The sequence below is a fragment of the Macaca nemestrina genome, chromosome 1 (genome assembly GCF_043159975.1).
Source record: "Macaca nemestrina isolate mMacNem1 chromosome 1, mMacNem.hap1, whole genome shotgun sequence".
Classification (NCBI taxonomy): domain Eukaryota; kingdom Metazoa; phylum Chordata; class Mammalia; order Primates; family Cercopithecidae; genus Macaca; species Macaca nemestrina.
The window spans coordinates 99,175,071-99,197,955 of NC_092125.1; the positions used below are offsets into that span (position 1 = coordinate 99,175,071).

Consider the following 22,885-nt stretch of genomic DNA (forward strand, 5'->3'; position numbering starts at 1 on the left):
CCGGATGCCCCATTCCCAAAAGATAAATTATGCATTTTGCAAGCAGGGAAGAAAACATGCAATGCTTACAAAATTCCTACCAAAAAACAAACTTTCTTTGCCCAGGAGGTAAGCTTGTTCTTTAATATTTTCATTATAGAATTGAGGAAATAGTAGCCCCATTAAACTACTTTGAATAAGGTAAGATGGCTGTGATTGGCTGTCCTGGAAAGGTAATGAAAGGGAATAAAAATACTCTTCCCTCTCTGCCAGCCCCCAGTCATTCCCACTGTGTGGTCACGAAATGTTGACAAGGCCTACAAGACCCCTACTCACATCTCTACTCCTTTCACAGCATTCCAGCCACACTATTCTTTATTCAGCTTCTAGAATAATCTAGACTCTCCCTGCTTCTGTGCCTTGTGCATACTGGGACCACATCCCTGTGAGGCAACAATTAGCTGGTGCTGAGTAGCCTCTGTCCTATTCTAAACGGGGCTTGCACTTCACATTTCACTCCTGGCCTGCCCTGCCTACTTCACTCACTTATGATACCTACCTCGTACTGAAAATAGTTAAGTTTCCAACCTCTTACCTACACCATAAAGCTTTGCCCCACATCATGTTGGTCAAAGGAGCACATTAATTCGTCCCAAAATAACAATGTCTGATCTCACTTGTCCACACCCCATCCCACCCTCAAGTCAACACCTGAACCCCATGTAGCTTTAGGACACTTGCCTGAAGCTTTTACCATTTAGCCTCCCTCAGGGTTCATTGTGTACATTGATATGAGGAAGCAGGGCCATAGCTGGATGCAGAACAGAGAGAAGGCTACCCTGTCCAAGGTCACTGGATAGACATTTCACACTGAGTTTCAAGGTGATGAAAAGAATGGGCTAAGAAGTGATTTCTCAAATGGAGGGGGAGCAAGTCTGACCCCCTGACTTTCCCCTTCCCAGAGGCTATCTAAAAGCACTCTCTGTGGGAAGAAAGGAGGGGGACATCATCACTGACCTTTTACTACCAGACCTCTAGAATGAATGGCCATGTCCAAAGCTTTCGCTTCCTCACCCCTAGCCCACTCTTCTGAAGCTGCATTCTTGGAGGATATCAACCTCTAGAGGCAGAGATCTTTTCTCTGCATTCTGGTGCTCTCTGCAGCATTTGACATCACACAATCCCCCCATCACCCTTGAGGTTTCCCTCCTTTTAATGCCCATTAAGTCACATCATCCTAGTTTTCTCTTTCTGGCTCCTCCTTACCTCTCTCTCACTTAGTTTCTCTTATTATTTATGTCCTATAATTAGATTTGTTTCCCTAGGTTCTGCTGACTGGGTATCTTCCTGGATGTCTCATAATCACCTTGTATTCTGTTGTTCATTCTCCCTTTGACTTCTAATGACCCAAGGAAAGCAGAACATCCCTCTCAGGATGCAACAACAATCCAAAACACAGGGTGAATGCATGGCAATTTAAGACACGGGGGAAGTAATTCCAATATCTAACTTCTGAGCACAGAGATTTTCAAAGGAAAAAGGGTGTGGGAAAGGAGCCTGCCTGTGATAGAGGGCAGAATGTGCCGTTTAAAAGGGCATAGTCAATATTATATTATATTTAGAAAACAAAAGGTACCTATTAAACAATGAATCCTACACATCATTTTGTTTAATAAATACTTATTATTTAGTCATTCATTTAGTAACCACTTAACTGCCAACTGTGTGCCAGGTACTAAACTAAACACTGGTGATGTGACCTTGAATGAGATAAAAATGGCCTCCATCCAGCATCATGCTACCTGACTTCAAACTATACTACAAGGCTACAATAACTAAAACAGCATGGCACTGGTTCCAAAACAGATATATAGACCAATGGAACAGAACAGAGGTCTCAGAAATCACACCACACATCTACAACCATCTGATCTTTGAAAAATCTGACAAAAACAGGCAATGAGGAAAGGATTCCCTATTTAATAAATGGTGTTGGGAAAACTGGCTAGCTATATGCAGAAAACTGAAACTGGCCCCGTTCCTTACATCTTATATAAAAATTAACTCAGGATGGATTAAAGACTTAAATGTAAGAGCTAAAACCATAAAAACCCTAGAAGAAAACCTAGGCAACATCATTCAGGACATAGGCATGGGCAAAGACTTCATGACTAAAACACCAAAAGCAATGGCAACAAAAGCCAAAATTGACAAATGGGATCTAATTAAACTAAAGAGCTTCTGCACAGCAAAAGAAACTATCATCAGAGTGAACAGGCAACCTACAGAATGGGAGAAAATTTTTGCAATCTATCCATCAGGCAAAGGGCTAATATCCAGAATCTACAAAGAACTTAAACAAATTTACAAGAAAAAAATCAAACGACTCCATCAAAAACTGGATGAGGGATATGAACAGACACTTCTCAAAAGAAGACATTTATGCAGCCAACAAATGTATGAAAAAAGGCTCATCATCACTGGTCATTAGAGAAATGCAAATCAGGGAGGATCAGGCAAGATGGCTGAACAGGAACAGCTCCAGTCTGCAGCTCCCAGTGAGATCCACGCAGAAGGCGAGTGATTTCTGCATTTCCAACTGAGGTACCTGGTTCGTCTCATTGGGACTGGTTGGATAGTGGGTGCAGCCCATGGAGGGCAAGCTGAAACAGGGCAGGGCGTGACCTCACCCAGGAAGTGCAAGAGGTTGGGGGATTTCCCTTTCCTAGCCAAGGAAAGCTGTGAGAGACTTTACCGGGAGGAATGGTACACTCCTGCCCAGATATTGCGCTTTTCCCATGGTCTTAGCAACCAGCAGTCTAGGAGATTCCCTCCAGTGCCTGGCTCAGCGGGTCCCATGCCCACGGAGCCCAGCAAGCTAAGATCCATTGGCTTGAAATTCTCGCTGCTAGTGAAGCAGTCTGGGATTGACCCGGGATGCTGGAGCTTGGTGGGGGGAGGGGCGTCTGCCATTGCCAAGGCTTGAGTAGGCGGTTTTATGCTCACAGTGTAAACAAAGCCACTGGGAAGTTCAAACTGGGCAGAGTCCACCACAGCTCAGCAAAGCTGACTGCCTCTCTAGATTCCACCTCAGTGGGCAGGGCATCTCTGAACAAAAGGCAGCAGCCCCCATCAGAGGCTTACAGATAAAACCCCCATCTCCCTGGGACAGAGCACCTGGGGGAAGGGGCAGCTGTGGGTGCAGCTTCAGCAGACTTAAACATCCCTGCCTGACAGTTCTGAAGAGAGCAGTGGTTCTCCCAGCACAGCGTTCAAGCTCTGATAATGGACAGACTGCCTCCTCAAGTGGGTCCCTGATCCCTGTGTAGCCTGACTGGGAGACACCTCCAAATAGGGGCCAACACACATATACACTATGGAATACTATGCAGCCATAAAAAAGGATGAGTTTGTGTCCTTTGTAGGGACATGGATGCAGCTAGAAACCATCATTCTCAGCAAACTATCACAAGAACAGAAAACCAAACACCTCATGTTCTTACTCATAGGTGGGAACTGAACAATGAGATCACTTGGACTCGGGAAGGGGAACATCACACACCAGGGCCTATCATGGGGTTGGGGGGAGGGATTGCATTGGGAGTTATACCTGATTTAAATGATGAGTTGATGGGTGCTGAGGAGTTGATGGGTGCAGCACACCAACATGGCACAAGTTTACATATTTAACAAACCTGCACGTTATGCACATGTACCCTAGAACTTAAAGTATAATAATAATATTTTAAAAAATAAGTAGGGGCCAACAGAAACCTCATACAGGAGAGCTCTGGCTGGCATCTTGTGGGTGCCTCTCTGGGACAAAGCTTCCAGAGGAAGGGTCAGGCAACAATGGTTGCTGTTCTGCAGCCTCTGCTGGTGACACCCAGGCAAACAGGTCTGGAGTGCACCTCCAGCAAACTCCAACAGACCTGCAGCTGAGGGGCCTGAGTGTTAGAAGGAAAAGTAACAAACAGAAAGGAACAAAATCAACATCAACAGAAAGGACGTCCACACCCCATCCATAAGTCACCAACATCAAAGACCAAAGGTAGATAAAACCACAAAAATTGGGAGAAATCAGCACAGAAAGGCTGAAAATTCCAAAAACCAGAACACTTCTTCTCCTCCAAAGGATCACAACTCTTTGCCAGCAAGGGAACAAAACTAGACAGAAAATGAGTTTGATGAGTTGACAGAAGTAGGACTCAGAAGGTGGGTAATAACAAACTCACCTGAGCTAAAGGAGCATGTTCTAACCCAAAGCAAGGAAGCTAAGAACCTTGAAAAAAGGTTAGACGAATTGCTAACTAGAATAACCAGTGTAGAAAACAACATAAACGACCTGAGGGAGCTGAAAAATGCAGCACAAGAACTTCATGAAGCATACATAAGTTTCAATAGCCAAATCAATCAAGTGGAAGAAAGGATATCAGTGATTGAACATCAACTTAATGAAATAAAGTGAGAAGACAAGATTAGAGAAAAAAGGGAGAAAAGAAATGAACAAATCCTCCAAGAAATATGGGACTATGTGAAAAGACCAAATCTAAGTTTGGTTGGTATACCTGAAAGTGATGGGGAGAATGGAACCAAGTTGGAAAACACTCCTCAGGATATTATCCAGGACAACATCCCCAACCTAGTAAGGCATGCCAACATTCAAATTCAGGAAATACAGAGAACACCACAAAGATATTCCTTGAAAACAGCAACCCCAAGACACATAATAGTCAGATTCACCAAGGTTGAAATGAAGGAAAAAATGGTAAGGGCAGCCAGATAGAAAGATCAGGTTACCCCCAAAGGGAAGCCCATCAGACTAACAGCAGATCTCTCAGCAGAAACCCTACAAGCCAAAAGAGAGTAGGGACCAATATTCAACGTTCTTAAAGAAAAGAATTTACAACCCAGAATTTCATATCCAGCCAACAACTTTTCTTAAAGAAAAGAATTTACAACCCAGAATTTCATATCCAGCCAACAACTTTTCTTAAAGAAAAGAATTTACAACCCAGAATTTCATATCCAAACATAGTTATGAAACTGTTTCATAAATGAAGGAGAAATAAAATTCATTACAGACAAGCAAATGCTGAGAGATTTTGTCACCACCAGGCCTGCCTTACGAGAGCTCCTGAAGGAAGTACTAAATATGGAAAGGAACAACCGGTACCAGCCACTGCAAAAACATGCCAAATTGTAAAGACCATCAATGCTATGAAGCAACTGAATCAACTAATGAGCCAAAAAAAACCAGCTAGCATCATAATGACAGGATCAAATTCACACATAATGATATTAACTTTAAATGTAAATGGGCTAAACACCCCAATTAAAAGAAACAGACTGGCAAACTGGATAAAGAGTCAAGACCCATTGGTGTGCTGTATTCAGGAGACCCATCTCACAGGCAAAGATACACATAGGCTCAAAATAAAGGGATGGAGGAAGATTTACCAAGCAAACAGAAGGCAAAAAAAAAAAAAAAAAAAAAAAAGCAGGGGTTGCAATCCTAGTCTCTGACAAAATAGACTTTAAACCAACAAAGGTCAAAAGAGACAAAGAAGGGCATTACATAATGGTAAAGGGATCAATTCAACAAGTAGAGCTAACTATCCTAAATATATATATGCACCCAATATAGGAGCACCCAGATTCATAAAACAAGTTCTTAGAGACCTACAAAGAGACTTAGATTCCCACACAATAATAGTGGGAGACTTTAACACCCCAATGTCAATGTTAGATCAATGAGACAGAAAATTAACAAGGATATCCAGGACTTGAACTCAGCTCTGGACCAGGTGGACCTACAGAACTCTCCACCCTAAGTGTAAATTAAAAAAAAAAAAAAAGAACTCTCCATGCCAAATCAAAAGAATATTCTCAGCACCACATCATACTTATTCTAAAATTGACCACATAATTGGAAGTAAAGCACTCCTCAGCAAATGTAAAAGAAAAGATATCACAACAAACTATCCCTCCGATCACAGTGCAATCAAATTAGAACTCAGGATTAAGAAACTCACTCAGAACCGTACAACTACATGGAAACTGAACAACCTGCTCCTGAATGACTACTGGGTAAATACCAAAATGAAGACAGAAATAAAGATGCTCTTTGAAACCAATGAGAACAAAGACACAAGGTACCAGAATCTGTGGGACAAATGTAAGGCAGTGTATACAGGGAAATTTATAGCACTAAATGCCCACAAGAGAAAGCAGGAAAGATCTAACATCAACACCCTAACATCACAATTAAAAGAACTAGAGAAGCAAGAGCAAACAAATTCAAAAGCTAGCAGAAGACAAGAAATAACTAAGATCAGAGCAGAACTGAAGGAGATACAGACACAACAAAACCCTTCAAAAAATCAATGAATCCAGGAGCTGTTGTTTTGAAAAGATCAACAAAATAGATAGACTGCTAGCCAGACTAATAAAGAAGAAAAGAGAGAAGAATCAAATAGATGTAATAAAAAAATGATAAAGGGGATATCACCACCGATCCCACAGAAATACAAACTACCATCAGAGAATACTATAAATACTTCTATGCAAATAAACTAGAAAATCTAGAGGAAATGGATAACTTCCTGGACACATACACGCTCCCAAGACTAAACCAGGAAGAAGTTGAATCTCTGAATAAACCAATAGCAAGTTCTGAAATTGAGGCAATAATTAATAGCCTACCAACAAAAAAATGTCCAAGACCAGACAGATTCACATCCGAATTCTACCAGAGGTACAAAGAGGAGCTGGTGCCATTCTTTCTGAAACTATTCCAAACAATAGAAAAAGAGGGACTCCTTCCTAACTCATTTTATGAGGCCAGCATCATCCTGTTACCAAAACCTGGCAGAGACACACACACAAAAAGAAAATTTTAGAACAATGTCCCTGATGAACATCAAAGCAAAAATCCTCAATAAAATACTGGCAAACCGAATCCAGCAGCATATCAAAAGGCTTATCCACCACAATCAAGTTGGCTTCACCCCTGGTATGCAAGGCTGGTTCAACATACACAAATCAATAAATGAGAAATGCAAATCAAAACCACAATGAGATACCATCTCACACCAGTTAGAATGGCAGTCAGTAAAAAGTCAGGAAACAACAGATGCTGGAGAAAATGTGGAGAAATAGGAAGACTTTTACACTGTTGGTGGAAGTGTAAACTAGTTCAACCATTGTGGAAGACAGTGTGGAAATTCTTCAAGGATATAGAACTAGAAATACCATTTGACCCCACAATCCCATTACTGGGTGTATACCCAAAGGATTAAAGTCATTCTTCTATAAAGACACATGCACACATATGTTTATTGTGGCACTGTTCACAGTAGCAAAGACTTGGAACCAACCCAAATACCCATGAATGGTAGACTAGATAAAGAAAATGTGGCACACATACACCATGGAATACGATGCAGCCATAAAAAAGGATGAGTTCATGTCTTTGCAGGGACGTGGAGGAAGCTGGAAACCATCATTCTCAGCAAACTAACACAAGAACAGTAAATCAAACACCACATGTTCTCACTCATAAGTGGGAGTTGAACAATGAGAACACACGGACACATAGAGGGGAACATCACACATCGGGGCCTGTGAAGGGGTGGGGGTTTTGGGGAGGGATAGTATTAGGAGAAATACCTAATGCAGATGACTGGTTGATGGGTGCAGCAAACCACCATGGCACATGTATACCTATGTAACAAACCTTCACATTCTGCACATGTACCCCAGAACTTAAAGTATAATTTTAAAAAATGGCCTCCATCCTGAAAGGGATAACAGATCATGAGGATAACAGACAGTAAGCAAATATATAACAGATCCAAGTAGGTACACACAAATAAATATATGATTACATCTTGTGATAAGTGTTACGAAGGAGGGCTTTGGAGATATCGGTCATGTCTTTGAAGATGCCAAGTTTGTACCACCTAAGGGTCTTAATGCTTGCTGTTCTCTCTGTGGAGTTCTCTTCTTCCAAGTCTTAGTCTAGCTAACTTCTTCTCACCATTCATATCTACACTATAATCTCATCTCTTCAAAGAGGCTTTCCCTAATTTTCCTACTTAAAATTGTTCCCTGTCTCCCCAACCCCATTCGTTCTGTTCTGTTGCCCTTTATTTTCTCAAAGCACTAATCACGATTGGAAAATACATTATTTCTTTTACTTATTTATTTATTTATTTATTTATTGAGATGGAATCTCGCTCTGTCACCTACGCTGGAATTCAGTGGTGCGATCTCGGCTCACTGCAAGTTCCGCCTCCTGGGTTCACACCATTCTCCTGCCTCAACCTCCTAAGTAGCTGTGACTACAGGTGCCCGCCACCGTGCCTGGCTAATTTTTTTTTTTTTTTTTTTTTTTTTTTTTTTTTTTTTTTAGTAGAGACTGGGTTTCACCGTGTTAGCCAGGATGGTCTCAATCTCCTGACCTCGTGATCCGCCCACCTCGGCCTTCCAAAGTGCTGGGATTACAGGCGTGAGCCACCACACCTGGGGAAAATACATTATTTCTATACAGTTTTGTTTTTTGTTTTTTGTTTTTTGTTTTTTTGTTTTTTGTTTTTTGTTTTTTGCACAGCTCCCTGACTAGACTCTAAGTTCAATGAAATCATGGATTGTGTTCCTTTTCATCACTGCTGTATTCCTATCACTCAGAATAATGCCTAATACAAAATACTCTAAATATTTGACAAATGACTGAAGAAACAATTAGAGAATGGCAAAGAGAAGCCTAAATAAATAGGGTGACTAGGAAGGCTACTCTTAGGTAGTGACCTTTTGTTTTGCTTTCATCCTTTTTAAATATACAAATAATAATAAACTGCAACAATAACTTCTTACCTGGTGTGGGTACACAAGAATAGAGTGATTCACAACCTATAACGTACTCTTTTAGGGATTCACATAATTGAGTATCAGGAGACGTCAATAAAATGGATTGATACTCAACATCCATTCTATCTTTCTTAGATGGCCTTCTTGTGTTATAGAAACAGAACATCTAATAAACTATATTTCCTAGACTTTTATAAAGCTAGGAAATGCCTCTGTTTTTCTTCCTCTGTTTTTTGTTGTGCAGACATAGCTTTGAAGGAGGCAAAGAGTTGGATTTAATCAGTGTTAGCATTTCAGAAATAGAATTCATCTTTCAGAAATAGAATCACAGGCATTGGTGACTTGACTGCATATAGGAGATGAGGAAGACAGACTATGATGAGTTAAAAGTGTCTTAGACTGAAATTCAAAAATGAAGAAGGAAGTTTGGAGAGGAAGATAACTAATTCAGTCTTGAATGAATTTAAGTTGCCTGAAGGTCATCCAAGGGCAACTTGGTAGGCAGTCAGAAATACAGGACTGAAGCAATGGAGCATAGTTGGGGTTGGAGACACAGATTTGGAAGCCACGTGCATTTGGATGGAAGCTGAAGCCGTGAGATTGGTGAGATCACCCAGATAGTGTGTGAACTGTGAAAAAGAGGGAGCTCCAGGTAATTGCTACTGAGAAGCAGAATCCAAGAGATGATAAAAAAGAGGGGGTTAGGTGGGGGCAGGAATTGACAGGGAGGTGGGAGAACCAGCAGATCCCAGGGTCATAAAATCTCAAAAAAAAAAAAAAAAAAAAAAAAAAAAAAAAGATCATGAAAGTGGAAATGATGACAAATTCTGTATAAAACTTCAGATCAATTTTTGGTAACTAGGAGGTCATGCATGACCTTAAGATGAGCAATTTTACAAAATCGTACCACCACTACTCTTCCTGTTGCAGTCATCTGTTATCCTCAGGTGACTACCTCCTGTTCCTTGAAGAGTTTAGCTTCTGGTTGACTCTTACATTCTTCAACACCACTCCTTCATAATTCTTTCCATGTACATGATCTTTCCATTAGCGCAGCTTTTCAGTTCCTTGACCTCCTCTCCTCTAATGATGCTGTCCTCTACCTTTTTTATTCCTTTAGCCTTTCAGCCTTTCACTTCCATAGTCAAACCCTAGTACCAAAAGCCATACCCTTCTATGATCTTAATTTCGAGCACCCCACTGTCTCTGATCACTACCTTCTATCTTTCATTTCATTCCCTCTTGTGCCCCAACTCTAACAATCCTTTAACTTCCATCCTCTGGCCTACAATCCATTGATCCAACCACTTTTTACTATCCCTCACACCCCTTGTGCCATCACTTTCCTCCTTATTCAGCTTAAATAATAGTCATTCTCACCACTTTCTTTCATACAAAGCAGTTGACTCTGTTGTCCCTCAACTTTATGTTGTAACTGCCAGGCCAAATAATAGTAGTTAGAGAAAACCATACAACCACATTGACTAGTCTTACTGAAAGTTATGATCCATAATCTCAATGCTGACAGACAATTATGCTTTATTTCCTTAGTTCATTCTCTCACTCCCTAAGACAACTAGGAGATGAGGGCAGAGAGGTAATGAGGGCATGAACCTTCCAATACTTCTACCCCCATCCTTGCTCCCAATTTCCTTATTGATAAAATAGAAGCCATCTGAAGAATATTTCTATGCACTTCCACCATAACATTTACCACCTGCCTACATCTATGCCCTTCTCTGTTTTCTCTTCTCTTACTGTGGATGAATTAACTGTGCTTCTAGCAAAGGACAATTCCTCTACTAAAACCCACCTCTTCTCACCTACTTAAGGACATCACTCCAGCATTTCTACCCTTTCCCTGCTTTAACAAAATGTTCTATTTACTGAATCTTTCCCATCAACTTGCAAACATGTTTTTATTTCTCTTATCTAATAAACAAAATTCTCTTGAGCCCACTTCTCTCTCTAGCTACTGCCCCATTTTTCTCCGTCCTTTCCAGAAAAATTCCAATTTCTTTCCTCCCACTATTTTGACCCATTGAAACACTCAGTCCTCAAATTAACTGACCTATCAGCAACATTTGCCATGGTCAATTCCTTCCTTTTAGAAACATGTCTTCAGTTATCTTCCCAGACATCACACTCTTCTAATTTTCATGCCACATAGTGGCCATTCCTTAATTTCCTTTGCTGATTCATTCTCATCAGCCCTGCCTTTTAACACCAGATTGCTCCAGGGCTGAGTTCTTAAAGCACTTCTCTTTTCTTTTTATTTTCATTCCAGTAATAAACTCATCTAGCCTCACGAGTTTAAATACCTTCTATAGGATGACGAATTTCAAATTTATACCTCTAGTCCCACTTAACCACTAAACTCCATTCTTTATCCAGCTGCCTCAGGACTTCCACATTTGATTGTCTAATCAATAGCTCATATGTAATTGGTCCAAACCTGACCTCCTAATCTTCTCCCAAGTCTGTTTTTCCCACAGTATTTCTCAACTTTGTAAATTGCAACTCCATCATTCCAGTTACTCAGGCCAAAAATATTCGAGTTCTCCTTTTTCTCAAAACCCAACATCCAATCTGTCATCATATGCTGCTGGTTCTCCAATAACATGTATTCATGACCAGCTGCTTGACTGCCACAGCTCTGGTCCAGATCACCACCATCATCTCTCATCTAAATTATTGCAATACACTCCTAATCTGGTTGCTCTGATTCCTATTTTGCTCTTTTCAATCTATATTCAATACAGAGTTATCCTTTTAAAACTCCAGTCAGAATATATCACTTCTTTGCTCAAATCGTGCAGTGGCTTTTCATCGCACTCCCAGTAGAAGTTAGGATCACTAACATGGCATATGAGACCTTACATGATTTGACCTTCACTCTCCTACTGCTTCTCTGACTTCATTTTCTAGTAATTTTCCCCACACTCTGTCAGCTCCAGCCACACTGGCTTCCTTGCTTTTCTTTGAACATGATGAAGACACTCCTACCTCAGGGCCTTTACACTTGCTATTTCCATTCCCTGAAATGTTGTTCTTCCAAATATTCATGTGATTCATTCCTTTACCTCTTTAAGGTCTTAACAAAAGAATATGGTTGGAACTAGAGATACAGACTTGGGAACAATTTTTGTTTGGGTGGCAGCTGAAGCCATGGTATTGGTAAGATCTTATAAGGAGTATGTGTTTAATGAAAAGAAAAGATTATCACATACAGAGCCCTGGGTAACATTACTGATGATGAGAATCCCAACAGAAGGAAAAAAAACAATTGATAGAGAGGGGAACAAAAAATTCCTAGTGTCACAAAATTTAAGGAAGAAGAGAGTTACAAGAAATAGAAAATGTGTAACTAAATTCTACAGAAAACTTAAGTAACATATGATTTTGTGAGTAGGAAATCATCAGGGACCTTCCGTTCACATGGTAGAGTCGAAGCCAGTAAACAATGAGTTGAGAAATGACTAGAAGAAATGGAAGTAGAGACTGAAAATGGAAATTCTTATTTTGAGAGTTTGGTTCAGTACAGAAAGAGAAAAATTAGCTGTTAGCCAGGAGGTGAATATAAGCACATTAGAAGGAAGATTTTTGTTCTTTTGGGATTCTTTTTGACTTTCAGGGAAAAAAAAACCATTTGAATATATTTACAGACTAACAGATAGGAGGTACAAGAGGGAGAAGCAAAAGATTCAGGAGAGAAAAGGAATAATTGATGTAGCAAAGTTCTACAAGGAGGCTTCAATAAGTATTCAACAAATATTTATGGTGTGCCTACTACCACATGATGACAAGTGTTGGTATACAATGATGACTGAAATAAACATCAGGTAATTTGTAGCACAATGATTGTGGGTGAGGTTAAGACCACAACTGTAGGTTCTAGTTTAAAAATTGAAAGGAAACAAAGAAAAGAGGAAAGGTTGGTTATGGGAAATTAAGAAACTTTGTATGTCATAGCCTCAATTTTCTTAGCAAAGCAAGGGACTGCAACCCATTGAGAGTAAAAAGGATATGAGAAGAGGGGTTAATAAAGGTAGTGTATGTTAAAGATTTTCAATAACAATTAAAGGGAATAGGAGAGGCGGCTAATGAAAACAAAATAAAAAGAACTAACAAATAGTTCTGGGTGCCTTAATGTCATTAACTTGTAAAATCTGTAAAAGTTTCATTATTTACAATTTTGTAGGTTCTATCCAGTAACACACAGAATTCAAATACAGAATGATTTGTAAAGTTAGAAGGTAGCTGGTTGTTTGTAGGGCAGGTGAAAATGTAAGATATAGTTCTGGAATCCAGAGAAAATCCAAGTTTTCAACTTAGGTTTGTCCATTTCCAACTCTTCTTTCTTTTGCCTACTTCTAATACAGAGATGATAAAGGCTAAATACTTAATTTCCTAGCTCCCCTGCAGTTGGGTAAGCCATGGGACACACTTCTGACCAATGAGACATAAACAGAAGTCTGCAAATACGGTCTCTTCATGTCCTGTTTCCTTCTGCCTAGAGCACAGTTGTGGCGCCAGAGAAGCGGCAGCCACTTGGCAACAAGTAGGACAAAGTCCACATAGTAAAGATGACAGAGCAGAAACACAGAAAGACTCTGGATTCCTGATGGTAATGCTGAGCTGCTGCATTAGCTCTGGACTGCCCTACCTTAGACTTTACCATGTGGAGCAAATAAACTCTTAATTATGTAAGACATGGTTTTTGTGTTTTCTGGTAATTTGCAACCAAATGCATTCATAACTGAAATAGAGGTACAGGCTAAGAGTGTTAGTCACAATGCTTTTGGTTGTTAAAAAACAAAAACGTTATAAAATAGTATAAGAAAAAAAGCTAAGAAACGATTTATTGGTTTATACAGCTGGAATGTCTAAGGAATAGAACTGACCTCAAGTCCAACAGGGTCCATGGTTCAAATGACATCATAAGAATGTTGTCCCTCTTCATCTCTCAGCTCTGCTTACCTTTGCTTGACTTCATTCTCTTTAAAATATATCCAAGCACAACAGGACAACCTCCAGCAGTTCTAGTCTTATGTATTCCTTAGAAAACATAACGCCATAGGTAGACTCCAACCCTTTCTTTCACAGTGTACATATCAATCCCCAATAGGGATTGCTTGGTCAACCTGAGTAAGGAGCCCACAGCTGTGGTGAGAATGGTTAGGTCATATGAGCAACAGCTTCACCAACACCGAATGGAGTGGGAGAAAAGCAGTTCCCAAAAGACATAGGTATTTAACATACAGAAAAGCAATAGGTTGACCATAGTAGAAGAATTAAGCAAGGCCAGAAAGGAGAAAAATAAACTGGGAATAAATGAGTGGGTCATTGATAAGCCTTATCATTTGTGTGGAGAAATGACATAAGAGATAGAAGGATATGAAGCTGTAGTCAAAGGTAGGATATAGAATCAAGTATTTCAGAAGAGTGGAGCAGTTTTAGATGATAACTGGCAAGGTCTAGTTTATGTATGTATAGAAAAGGATGGTTTTAAAAAGATTAGCCAAGAAGATAAAGGTACTAGATCAAAATTATCAATGCTAGATTTATATCTTTAAGGTCTTAAGCTAGTCAAACAATTATGGTACCTGTATTAGTGATCTATCTCTATGTAACAAGTGACCCCAAAATTAAACAACTTGAAAAAAGAGACATTTATTAGCTTTCACAGTTGCCAAGCTTCATAAATTCAGGAATGGCTTAGCTGGGTGGTTCTGGTTCAGGATTTCTCATGAAGTTGTAGTCAAGATACTGGCCAGGACTGCAGCCATCTGAAGTCTGAAGGATCTACTTCCAAGCTCACTCACATGACTGTTAGCAAGCATCAGGGCCTCATTGGCTATTTGTCATCCCTGACCCCTGTTGATTCCAACAGGGATAGCACCATGTCCACGAGGCCAAAGAAGAAACCCAGAACCAGCAAACCAGACGTAGAGTGTATTGAGGACTTACACACAGAATGGCCCAGGAGCGACGGCTTGGACAGGAAAAATTGCTACTGTTTATAAAATGCATGCAGTTTATATAGGAATTTTCACTTAGCATCCTTCACCTACCAACGTCCACCAAGTTCAAAACAAAGAATCTCAGCTCAGTTCCTTGCACAACCTGCATTCCAAGGAAGGGGCCAAGGGCTCAGATGTCCTTTGTATAGGTTGGTGCAAAAATAATTGTTGTTTTTGCCATTTTAAAAGTAATGGCAAAAACCACAATAATGTTTGCACCAACCTAATAAAGGGTAAACTTCTGGGTTGGCCACTACTGGATTCCCTACCTGGGAATTTTGAATCAACATTCTTCTTACACGATAAGGTCATCCTCAGGGTATGCTTAAGTTATTGCTGTCAGATGCATCCGCCATACACTATCGACCAAAGACGTCATTTTCTGGTAACACAAGTCTCTCCATAAGCTCCCTGAGTGTTCCCATGACATGGCAGCTGGCTTTCCACAAAGTAAATGATCATAAACAGAGTAATAAAACCCCTGATATTTTTAAACTAAATGCTGAAAGTGACACGCCATCCCTTCTGCCATATTCTATTGGTCATATAGAGCAACTGTGATACTGTGTAGAAGGGGATTACACAAAGCTGTGAATACCAGCAAAAAGGGAGGCCATCTTGGAAGCTAGCTACTCAGTACTTCAACTACATAGAATTCAAAATAAAGACAATGCTAAAGTTAACCCAGGGTCTTGAATCTCAATAGGAACAAGAAATGAAGCCTTGAGACCTTTTGAGGTGCTGATGTGAAACAGAAAACCCCAGATAAAGTTGGAACAATATAATAGCTGCACAATCTGATAGACGAAGGAGAAAAGTCATCCATCTGAATTGGGAGTTGACGAAGAAGCTTGTCTGTCTGCCTGAGCTCTGAGTGGAAAAAAACAAAAGTCTCCTCTAAGAACCTGAGAATTCAAAACCATGGCTCACCATCTTCTATTGGGTTTAGGGTTCAGATTTATGCTCCCCACATAGCCTTGGAATCCTCAAATCAAGAATTAACACCAAACTTAGTCTCAATTTGTGATATCCCTCTAGATCTTACTCAGATAGGATAGGTCCAAAACCTAGACCGCTAGGGATTCTCACAGGAAAAGAAAAAACAAAAACCTGCAAAACATGAGCACACATTAAAAAATCCGAAGCACACAAGAAAACAATTCGTTATGAGGAAAAGCAAATTTAAAAAGGAAAACTAAAGCTCTCAAGCACTTAAAATAGTAGGTTGACAATATGAACTAGAATATAAAATATTTATATTTAAAATTACTAAAAACATAAAGAAAACAAAAAGTGAGATTTTAGAAAATTGAATTTTTGTAGATTAAGCATATAATCACTAAAATTAGAAACTTCACTAAATATTTTGCCCTAATGGAAATTCTGTCACATACTACAAAATGGATGAACCTTGGGAACATCATACTGAGTGAAATAAGCCAGTCACAAAAGGACAAATACTGTATGATTCCACTTGAATGAAATATCTAGAGTAGTTAAAATCACAGAAACAGAAAGTAGAATGGTAGTTGCTAGGAATTGGGAAAGGGAGAAATGGGAAGTTGTTTGGTATGTGTAGAGTTTCAGTTTTTGCAAGATGAAAAATTTGTAGTGATCTGTTACACAATAATATGAATATAATTAACACTACTGAACTGTACACTTCATGGCCAAGAGGGTAACTTTATATTATGTGTTTTTTAACAAACTTAAATTTTTTTTTTATTTTAAAAAAACCTCAGTAGGCACTGCCACCAAGATAGAGTTGATATTTTTTTCTATTCTTCCCACTAAGTAAAAGAAAAACACCTCTAGACATTATGTATCACTATATATAGTATGTATAATTATATATAATATATATATACAAAAGAAGAAAGGTGGGTAGAAGAAGACAGACAGGCTAGGGACCTGAAGACCCAAGGAATGACTAGATGGTAAGTTTCCTGAGTTTTCTTCTTGCTTCGTATACCCCAAACTTGGAGCTGAAGAAGCCAGCAACCCAAAAATGCCAGTGGGAATAGATAACTCATGCCTTACAATCACCAACATATAGGTGATATTTAAAGGCACAAGACTAAATGAGATTATTTACACGTGAGCATAGACTGAAAGGGGAAGAGCTAAGGCAGACTGCTGCCCCAAAATAGGACATGAAAAAGGAGTCTGACCAGGAGTGGTGAGTAAGGTGGGGGAAGCCACTATGTGCCGAGCAGCATGCTGAGATTGTATATACATCACCTCATGTCAGAAGTCCTGGCCAGAGCATTTAAGAAGAAAATAAAGGGCATCCAAACTGGAAAGAAGTCAAATTGTTCCTCTTTGCAGATGACATGATTTTATTTATAATAGCAATCAAAAAAAAAAAAAAACCTAGGAATAAATTTAGCCAAGGAGGTAAAAGACCTCTACAAGGAAAACTGCAAAACGCTGAAGACTGCCAGGAGCCGTGGCTCACACTTATAATTACAGCACTTTGGGAGTCAGGGATGGGAGGATCGATTGAACCCAGGTGTTCAAGACCAGCCTGGGCAACATGGCAAAACCCCATCTCTACCAAAAAAATACAAAAATTAGCTGAGTGTGGTGGCTCATGCTTGTAGTCCCAGCTACTCAGGAAGTTGAGGTGGGAAGATCGATTGAGCCTGGAAGGTCGAGGCTGCAGTGAGCTGAAATTGCACCACTGCACTTCAACCTGGGCAACAGAGCGAGACCCTGTTTTAGGGAAGGAAAAAAAAAACTGATGAAAAAAATTGACGAGGATACAAATGGAAAGACATCCCATGCTCATTAATCAGAAGAATATTGTTAAAATGACTATACTACCCAAAGCAATCTACAGATTCAATGTAATTCCTACCAAAATACCAATGACATTCTTCACAGAAACTTTAAAAATCTTAAAATTTATATGGAAGCACAAAAATCCTGAATAGCCAAAGCAATCCTGAGGAAGGGACAAAAATGCAAAGTTGTAGTCATCATACTACCAGACTTCAAAACATACTACAAAGCTATAGAAACCAAAATAGCATGGTGCTGTCATTAAAAAAAAAAAAAGACACGTAGACCAATGTAACAGGATAAAGAACCCAGAAATTAATCTGCATATCTATAGCTAACTGATTTTTGACAAAGCCTCCAAGAATACTCACTGGGAAAAGTACAGTCTCTTCAATAAATTCTGCTAGAAAGACTGAATATCCTTATGCAAAAGAATGAAATTAGACCCCCACCTCCCACCCTGTACAAAAATTAACTCAAAATGAATCAAAGACCCAAATGCAAGACCTGAAACCATAAAAATACTAGAAAAAAACATAGAGGAAATACTTCTGGACATTGGTTTGAGAAAAGATTGTATGAATAAGACCTCAAAACTACAGGCAACAAAAGCAAAAATTTTAAAATGGGATTATATAAAACTAAAAAGTTTCTTCACAGCAAAGGAAACAATCAACAGAGTGAAAAGACAATATATAGAATGGGAAAAAATATTTGTAAACTATTCATCTGACAGGGGATTAATATCCAGAATATACAAGGCACTCAAATATCTCAACAGTAAAAATCTCAGAAACGAACAATTTGATTAAAAAGGGGAAATGATTCAAATAGTCATTTATCCAAAGAAGACATACAAATGATCAACAAATATGTGTGGGGTTTTTTGTTTTTGTTTTTTTGTTTTGAGACGGAGTCTCACTCTGTCGCCAGGCTGGAGTGCAATGGCACGATCTCAGCTAACTGCAACCTCCGCCTCCTGGGTTCAAGCAATTCTCTTGCCTCAGTCTCCCAAGTAGCTGGGACTACAAGTGTGCACCACCATAATAGGCTAATTTTTGTATTTTTAGTAGGTATGGGGTTTCACCACGTTGGCCAGGATGGTCTCCATCTCCCGACTTCATTATCCACCAGCCTTGGCCTCCCAAAGTGCTGGGATTACAGGCATGAGCCACCGTGCCTGGCCCAAATACGTGTTTAAATGCTCACCATCACTAACCATCAGGGAAACGCAAGTCAAAACCACAGTGAGGTATCATCTCACTCCACTTAGCATGGCTATTATCAAAAAGCCAAAAAATAAATGCTGGAGAGGATGCAGAGAAAAACGAACTCTCATATACTGTTGGTGGGAATATAAATTAGTACAACCACTGTGGAGAACAGCAGGGAGGTTCCTAAAGAAAATACAAATAGAATAAGCCCAGGCACAATGACTCATGCCTGAAATCCTAGCACTTTGGAAAGCCAAGGCAGGAGGATTGCTTAAGGACAGGAGTTTAAGACCAGCCTGGGCAACATAGCAAGACTGCCTCTCTACAAAAAGCTTTTAAAAATTAGCTAGGTGTGGTGGTGCATTGTAGCCCTAACTACTTGGGAGGGTGAGATGGAAGGATTGCTTGAGCCCAGGAGTTCCAGGCTGTAGTGAGCTATGATCACACCACTGCACTCCAGCTTGGGTGACAGAGTGAGACACCATCCCTAAAAAATAAAAAAAATAAGACAAATAAAAGCTACAAATAGAACTGCCTTATGATCCTGCAATCCTACTACGAGGCATTTATCTAAAAGAAAGGAAATCAGTAGATCAAAGGGACATCTGTGCCCTCACATTTATTGTAGCACTATTCACAATAGCCAAGATACGGAATCAAGCTAGGTATTCAATAGCAGATAAGTGGATAGAGAAAATGTGGTATATACACACAATGGAATACTATTCAGTCATAAAAAAGAATAAAATCCTGTCATTCACAGCAACATAGGTAGAACCGGAGATCATTATTTTAAGTGAAATAAGCCAGGAACAGAAAGTTAAACATTACATGTTCTCATTCAAATGAGGAAGCTAAAAAAAATGATGATCTCAAAGAAGTAAAAAGTAGAACAGAGGATACTACAGGTTAGAATGGGTAAGACAAGGGGAGAATAAGGAGAGATTTGTTAAAGAACACACAATTACAGCTAGACTAATTTCTAGTGTTCTATACCACTGTAGGATGATTACAGTTAACAACTATATATTATATAGTTTCAAATAGCTAGAAGAAGAATATTCAATGTTCCCAAAACAAATTATAAATATTTAAGATGACAGATATTCTAATTATCCTGACCTGTTCATTATGCATCACTATGTACCCAATAGATATTTTTATTTATATTTTTAAAGTAATACATCATCATGAAAAGGAATTTGGAAAATATAGAAGAATATAAGAAGAAATTAAATCATATCATATACAAAAAAATCACCTCATTTTATCCTCACAACAACTCTGTGGTTTAGGCACTATTATTATTTCCATTTTACAGCTGAAGAAATGGAGGCTTAGAGGCTAAATGACTTGCCCAAGTTTCCACAAGAGAAAGAAGTAGAGCTGGAACAAAATCCAGGTCTAAAAGCAAATTTCACTCTTTCAGTCAGCACACCATAGAAAGAATTGGGTTTCCAAAGCCAATGTAATGGATGTGTGTTAATAAGATAGTCTGGAGAAAGAGCCCAGGAAGCTGGAGACCATTAAAATTAGAGAGCTATGGAATAATTTGGGTATAAGGTAATATGAAGTTAATCAGGAGAATAAAAATGGAGGAACAGAGCAACCAAAGACGCATTGACAAAACATTGAAACTGATTGCACATGGGAAATAAGAAGGTTGTTCAAAGATGAATCCAAAGCTTCAGGCTTGGTGATTGTGGTGCAAAAATGGAAACTTGGTAGTGTGGATAGGAAGTTAGTTTGGGTGACTTTATGAGTTTGGTTATAAATAAGTTGAGAATGAGATGAAAATAGAACAGTAAGTGGAAAAGTGTAGCCAGAGGTATAATTTAAGCTTCCTGTTAATATTCAGACAACTCTGATAATTTAGGAAAGTGGTTACAGATGGCTTTCTAAAACTCAAATGTAAAAATTAGATAGCAATCTGCATGTATCCAGCATCCTTAAGGAACAAAATGATTTACATTAATGCATTTTTTAAGATAACTAAAGTTTACTTATTCAAGTAACATCTTTTTGTTGTAAACAGTTTTTATGAAAATCTGTCTAGACTATTTTATTAACATCTCCCTTCTTAAATAGATGGCAATAACTATTATTTCACCATTTCTTTATGAATTGTGTTTGTATTTTATTAGGTTGTCCCTATCAGGACAATAATAGTAACTTCTTTTGTCATAGAGTCTGTCTCTTACAATCCCAGTACTTTGTAACCTGCTGTCTCCTTTTCTCTGTAGTCTGAGAATACAATAACCTGGATTCTACATGAATAAGAGTTGGTGGGCTCTGAAAGACCATCCAAGGACTTCTCCTACAGGCTTTAGCACAAAGGAATGGTGGTGGCCACCTTAGCAGATTCACTCTTATTTACTTACTGTTTCTCCTGGTCAGGGAATCTGAATGTCTACCATTTCTGGAAGTCTGGGGCAATTTCTGTAATAATTTTACAGGCACAACTTTTGGGACTCACTTTTTGTACATATTGCCATGCCAGCCCTGTTGCCAAGGGAGGAATGGGGGTGGACAAGTGATTAGAACCACTCTTCATTTGTCCAATATCCAAATGAAATAATCAAATCTTATCTCTTTGGGTCATTCTTAGTCATTTAAACCATTTTTAATATTAAATATTTAAACCAAATGTTTCTAGGTCTTCCAGCCTTCTGAGATCACCCTTTCCTTCAACATTTAAATAAAATACCTCCCCCACCTTCCCACACCCAGCTGGAGACCTCCATCTGTGAAGATTGCTGGATGGGTGGGAAGGGAGCAGTGCTTATATTCCGCTGGTAGCCTCTCATCCACGTTGCTGCTCCCATATAATTTCGGGAGCCTACTGTGTCTTACTCTCCTTCTCTCCAGGTTCCAGACCTCCAAATCTAGTCACATGAGTCAATCGCTAAAATGTCAGGATTTCTGCAAGTTAGTTGTTAAGCATCCCATCATTAACTAAATGCTGATATTTAAATAAATTATATATTTTTTAAAAGGTAGTAAGTACTCAAATGCATCATTTCTTAATTATTTTACTATCCTTTACTATTCTAAGATCTTGGGAGGGTTTACATCTACTGCACATACATAGAGGAAACACTGTATAATGGTGCACGTCTTTTCCTAACTCAGTGACTTGATGGAAATGCTACCGCAGAAATGGACAAGTGCTACAAATCCGAGTTTTAGGGTGCTTTGTATTGTTTGGTTGTCGTTATTGGAGAGGTGATTGTTAAACGTTTACCAGCACAACACTCCCCCACTCCTCCAGGAAAAAATTGAAACACACCTGTCACTCCAGTATACAGACCAATTTAAACTCTTTTTACTCATAGTATCTCCCTTTTCAGAACATGCTATGGGTCCTAGGTCTGAACAAAGTGGCCTGTTGAGGAGTTTGTCTAAACCCAATAGGCTTCTACTTCTCAGATGAATTTTACCAGCATCCCTAAAATTTGAAACGGCTGCCATGGTTTTTCTCAAATAATCAATTTACAAATCTTTGCATTTTCCTCTGTTTTCTTCAAAAGTGTATGTTGAACACAATATTCAGTGTTAAGATGCCTCATGAGAAGTTGGGGTGAAAGAAGAGGGCAGAGAAGTGTGTTGTAACTTTGGAAAAACTGAGTCTCCCTCAAAGAAGGGGGTTAGGAGGGTTAGAGTTAGAGTTGTTGTTGAAGAAAAACTCCCAAAAACAAAGCTAGTGGAAACTCTTTCTCTCTGAGGGGGATAATAAAAGTGAGGGGAGCACCCCTTCCATTGTTCATGAGTCATTTCCTGTTTTAATTCTTCCTCTTTGTCCTTGGTTTTTCCACAAGTAATTGTCAACTCCACCTTTCACTCTTACCTCCCCTCCTGGGTCATGCCCAGTATTGGGTGAACATGTTGGTGGCCCGAAAGCACTTTGAGGACGAAAACTGTTAGGGAGCCAGAAATGACTTCTAAACCTGCAAACTGGTCTGAACTGTTTCTTCCTTCTTTGATTTTATTTATTTCTCTTTCCTTCTTTTTACC

The 22,885-nt window shown here is 39.2% G+C and overlaps 1 long non-coding RNA gene across 2 annotated transcripts in view; it reads right to left on the minus strand.

Annotated features, from left to right (window-relative positions):
- The window catches only part of LOC105498181 (uncharacterized), a 145,297-nt gene that overhangs the window by 107,604 nt on the left and 14,808 nt on the right, over positions 1 to 22,885 (minus strand). The window contains exon 1 of one of the 2 annotated variants that reach the window (XR_011615563.1): positions 316 to 3,681. The exons of the other annotated variant lie outside the window; for it this stretch is intronic. This is a non-coding gene — a long non-coding RNA (uncharacterized lncRNA). Of the gene's footprint in view, positions 1 to 315; positions 3,682 to 22,885 lie in introns of those variants that run through there. 2 annotated transcript variants of the gene reach the window in all.